Source organism: Argentina silus (genome assembly GCF_951799395.1).
Source record: "Argentina silus genome assembly, chromosome: 10".
In the NCBI taxonomy this organism is placed as follows: domain Eukaryota; kingdom Metazoa; phylum Chordata; class Actinopteri; order Argentiniformes; family Argentinidae; genus Argentina; species Argentina silus.
The window spans coordinates 17,586,506-17,592,227 of NC_139664.1; positions in this window are offsets into that span (position 1 = coordinate 17,586,506).

Genomic DNA, 5,722 nt, shown 5'->3' on the forward strand with positions numbered 1-5,722 from the left:
TCAGGTAACGGGATCAGGCTTCATGAGGTGACTTCAGCCGAGCTGGCAGGCGGCCAGGTGAGCTGGACAGACACAAATGGACCATTGATTTTTCAATAAGGGGCCTGGAGCTGTCAGCCAAGCCAGGCTATGGTGATATCTTCCCTCTCGGGGATCGGCTTCTCCTGCCTGACGGCACCCGCCCACAGACCACCCCCCCCCCCCCCCCCCCCCCCCCCACACACACACACACACACACCCCTCCCCCCAACTCCTTCTCCTAATTCTCCTACACAGGTGTGGGTGTGCAGTGCAACACACAAAGTGTCATCCGAATCAGGATGGGTGTGTGTGCGTGTGTGCGTGTGTGCGTGTGTATGTGTGTGTGCGTGTGTATGTGTGTGTGTGTGTGTGTGTGTGTGTGTGTGTGTGTGTGTGTGTGTGTGTGTGTGTGTGTCTGTACACGATTGCAGGCCGCCCTGGAGGAGAAGGCAGCCCAGCCCAAGCCCCCAGGCCCGAGCCCCAGCTCCCAGCCCCAGCGCCTAGCCCCCAGCCCCCAGCCCCAGATCCCAGCTCCAGCCCCCAGCCCCTAGCCTCCAACCCCTCAGCCCCCAGCCCCAGCCCCAGCCCCAGCCCCAGCCGCAGCCCCAGCTCCAGCTCCAGCTCCAGGCCCGGCCCGGCCCGGGACTGGACCCACTTCACAACCTAGCAAACGCACACCTTGGGAACCTTAAAAGAGAGGGAGAGGAAAAGAGGAGGGCAATGAGAAGGAGGAGGAGGACAGGAGGAATGAGGGGGAGAGAGGGAGAGAGGAAATGAGAAAGACATAAAAAGAAATATAGACAGAGAGAAAAAGAAAAAAGGAATGGTGAAACGGTAATAATTCTAAAGTTTTCAGTTGGAAGATATCCCTCAATTATTAAACAGTAAAGGGAGTGTATCAGCGCTTCCAGAAAGACTGACCGAAAAATCCATATTTACAGCACTGTAAAGTTTCTAACAGTTCCCCTCATATGCAATTATCAGGTTTCAGACAGATTTGTAACTCATGTAGCATCTGAGGATTGAAGATGTGTCTGTTATGCAACAACAACCTTAGACTAGAGGCAATCTATATTCCGCGGGGCTCTCATTTGCAGGGTCATCAATTATGCTAAAAGCGAATGAAAATGGAGCCTGTTTTTATTTATGCCGGGTATGAGCTAGAGGCCGCGGGGAACGTAATAAAACTTCGCTAATGCCAACGAGAGAAGCCATGCGTAATCAGAGGGCACTTTTCAACAACGATGCGGTCATCGTCTTTATCAGAAAACGAAACTGTCGAATCATAAAGCAGCAAGTTTGTCTGCGAGCTGGAGGAGGTACAGCTGGCGCTAACTGGAACCGGAAAGGGTTCTTCGGCTGTCCCTATGGGAGAATGCTTTAAAGAACCCTTTTGGGTTCCATGGAGAACCCTTTTGCACAGATGTTTCTCAATGGAACCCATACAGGTTCTTCAAAAGGTTCTTCCACAGGTACAGCTCTTTTGGAACCCTTTTTTTCTAAGAGTGTACTGTTGGTGGGGTGGGGGTAAGGGGGGGGGGGGGCACCTTGAAACCGCCTGTTGGTACCAGAGAAGGTCGGAATGTTATACCATAAATACTGTGTCATTTCCCTAAAAAGCACTTGTTCTAATTGTCGGGCTCGAGTTTCACACCCCGCCTCAGCGCTCTGCTTCATTTATTACCTCTGCCTGCATCTCCAGTCAATTTCTCTGCTTTACGCATTACCAAGTCTAACCCCAAACCCTGACAAGGACACAAAGTGACATGGCACATTGAGTATGAGTACGAACCTCCCCCCACCAATGTTTGTTGGAACATATGGTTTTTTTACTCTCCAAAATATCATACAGTTTTATGGGTGAATAGAGTGTTTAAGTTAAATGTAGTGTACTTTTATACTCTGAAACCTAATATTAACAGAGCGTTATAAATCATCCTCGCAGACAGACGTGTCCAGGTGAGCAGCGCCTCGTTTAGGAAATGAGCAGTCCTGTGTCAACAGTCTGTCTGTTCATAAAAACTCCGGCTTGCATTCGATATCGGGCTGTAAAAAGAATCACCTGCAGGGTTTTGGAACCCCTCAACTCTCCTACATCAATCAAGTGCAACGTTTTAGTGCTTATGCCGGCCAGTTTTAATTTTTCTCCAAGCTTTATTGGACTTTGATTTGCCAAGATAAAGCTAACGCTATGAATCTTTTCTCCCTCTCTCCTCACTCGTCCCGTCCAATAAAGTCAATGAAAGGGGCATAAATGTCTCTCTGCTATGTACTGTATTTCTGAATAGAGAATGAGGGGCGTCATTTTATGACAGAATGTTGTGTTTAATTCAAATGTATACTGCCAATATCGAACGGTGAATAAAACTGCAGCAGACATTTTGAAACGTGGACAAAACCATGACAGTAATCACTTGCACAGTTTGCAATGTAACCCCAAAGCCTTGGGCTAAGGCAGCAAACTGTCTCAGCCTAGACTCAATACATACAGTTCTATCCATTCCTACCTTATGCATAATTCATCCAGGATCGCTGCAGTATGAAAAAAGTGAATCCTTGATATTCTGTAAGACGATCTATCAAACTGACCCAATACTCCACTCCTCTTCTCTCCTCTCCTCTCCTCTCCTCTCCTCACAAACTACGTAATCCCTGAGAGTGATCTCACTCATCTCAATCCTATGTATATATAACAACAACAACAACAACAACAAAAAAAACACTTCCTTTTCTGATTAGAGAACAGAGCGCTGGGTTCACGTCTATTGGAACTCCGTTCCTCTCCAAACTCCTCAATTGTTTTCCTTAGCATCTTGGACGACCGAGCCTTGTTCCACATCTGTCAACATCAATTACCCCTGGCCTGCCCCTGCCCCTGCCCCTGCCCCTGCCCCTGCCCCTGCATAACGACTTCCCTCACTCTCTCTCTCTCTCTCTCTAGTCTCTCCCCGGTACACACAAACACATACACACACACGCTTATATAGTTGGTCATCATTCTCCGTTACTGTCTTTCAGTATGGCGGGAGCTCAGTCAGGACTGCCACACAAGTGGTCGTTGGAAGTGCGGCCGTAGGAAAGAGGACAGCCCGACAGCCCGTAGGACAGAGCCCGCTGGATCGCCAACCCCCCCCCCCCCCCCACCCCCTCGCCCCCCCCTCGCCCCCCCCTCGCCTCGACCCTTATTATTACCCGCACATTTCTCAAACAAATTTTCCCAAACTGTCTAGATTCCTGCAGCAATTAAAGCATTTCTCCCATTCCCCACTCCTTTCTTCTCCGTCCCTCTGGCAGGGCCGGCAAACCATGTTGGTCAAGTCGTCTCGGCGTTCCCGGGCCAAAGCTGACACAAGCAATTTGCGGAGGCAACCGTGATTTGACAAACAAAAGGAACAGAGGATTAGAGCGCGGAGGACGTCTGGGGTTCGGGGAGCAGTGATAATCACACAGGCCTGCCATTGTTTCTCAACCACCGATCGTTTTTGGCAGAGCCGGGGCCTTTCCTTCCCCCTCTCTCAAGCCCGGAGGAGACGGCGGCCCGCTCTGGCAGAGACCTCATAAAAGAGACACACAAGAGGTTGCAGCGAAAATAAGAAGCATTTGTGGGGCTTAGAGGCCTGTTGGCGTTTTGAATTGAACTGGAATGTAAACCTCTTCTCTGGGGGTGAAAGGGTGAGGTTGAGGGGGAGGGAGGGGAGGGAGGGGAGGGAGGGGATGGGGGGATGGAGGACTTCTGACGTGAGCGAAGGATGCTCCCCGCAACAATTGAATGACAAACTTGAATGACAAAATGCACTGTGTAACGTCAAATACCAGAGGCTGATCGGGTGATTGGTTGCAGCTAGTGTCTGGTTTGTTTTAACAGTAGTGTAATATATTTGGGCCTTTGGTCAATTCTACTTTATTCCATTGGTTTCATGTTCGTCAGTAATAACATTAGGCTAGACCGAATATATCTGTATATATATATCTATGAAGAGCTTTTTCCACTGTGTGTGTGTGTATGTGTGTGTGTGTGTGTGTGTGTGTGTGTGTGTGTGTGTGTGTGCATGTGTTTCCATTTGTGTGTGTATGTGTCCATTCATGTGTGTGTGTGTGTGTGTGTGTGTGTGTGTGTGTGTGTGTGTGTGTGTGTGTGTGTGTGTGTGTGTGTGTTCTCACTGTGACCTCCTGCCCTTCAAAGTTGATTGAGTCAAGTGATTGTACATTTTTCAACCCATGTTTCTGTAAGAGACTGTGTCCTGCCTCATGCCCCGGGTGGTGTGAAAGTAATGGGATATGTGGGAAATGGTCCACTTTATCAAAGACGCCCTCGCTCCCTCCCTGACGAGAGGGACAGGACAGACAGAGGCAGGGGGAGACGCGGACGGCCAATGTCGGACTCAATTTAATATCGTTAACTGCTTGTCCACTTCCAGCGAGAGAGAGAGAGGGTAGGGGAGAGATGGAGAGAGAGAGAGGGTAGGGGAGAGACGGAGAGAGAGAGAGGGTAGGGGAGAGACGAAGAGAGAGAGAGGGTAGGGGAGAGACGGAGAGAGAGAGAGCCATAGGACAGAGAGAGAGAGAGAGAGAGAGAGAGAGAAAGAGAGAGAGAGAAAGAGAGAGAGAGAGAGAGAGAGAGAGAGAAAGAGAAGGGGAGGGTGGGGAAGAGATGGAGAGAGAGAAAGAGAGAAGGGGAGGGTAAGGGACAGACAGAGAGGGAGAGATAGGACAAAAAGACAGAGAGAGAGAGTGCAGGAGAGGAACACAATTGTCATTTATCAGAGAGAGAGCTGTTCCAAGCTGTACAGATTCATGACTCCTGCAAGACTACAGGAACTTTGGAAGAGGTCAAATCAATGTTCTGTTTTAAATTACAATACCTCGTCTCATGACTTTCTAAACAGTATCAACAATATAAAACAAACATCTAAATGATTTTAGTATTTATAGAGCCAGGTGGTGTATGGCCATACCAGAAGTATGAAATACCCTGGCAATAAAGGAATAACCAGGGATTTTGACGATGTGCAGGTTGAAAACTCCCCAAAATATTCCCATGTCAACTCCAGGTCAATAAAGTTCATCATAAAAGGTTATTTATTTTTGGGTTTCAGCGTTTGGATTCCGTTTGTGTTTCTCATGGGAAAGGCTTACGCTCGGAAAACACAAACTGCCTCGACTTAATGCTCCAATGCAAATTGTCTGAGTGATGTTATACCGGGGGATTTTAATGGACCTTCAGAGAGCATTGAAACATACTAATATTACCTTTGAAAGGAATTGATGTTGAATTGATGTTGACTTTTCCCAGCTAGCAAGCTGGTGATGGCCCACGGGTGGCCCGTTGTCGGCATAAGCTGTCAGCATGGCAAAATGTAGCTTGTCGACTTTACGATGGCCCAACTGCGGCAAGCAAACACCGCCAGCAGTGATCCGTTGTCACACTGCCATCGGCTAGCCGAGGTTTCATACCGGTCAGAGATAGGACCACCTATCAGCAAACCAACACCTGCAACCAGCCCTGAGTCAGTCTGAGTCAGGCCATAAAGCCATCTTCTCCGTTTCTTTTACCATCCTCTTCCCGCTCCTCTGCCACCCTCTTCCCACTTTCCTGCCACTATCTCCCCTGCTGCCACCCTCTTCCCACTCCTCTCCGCTATCTTCCCTTTTCATGTCACAATCTTTCCGCTCCTTTCCTGAGCTCTATATTTATCTCAAA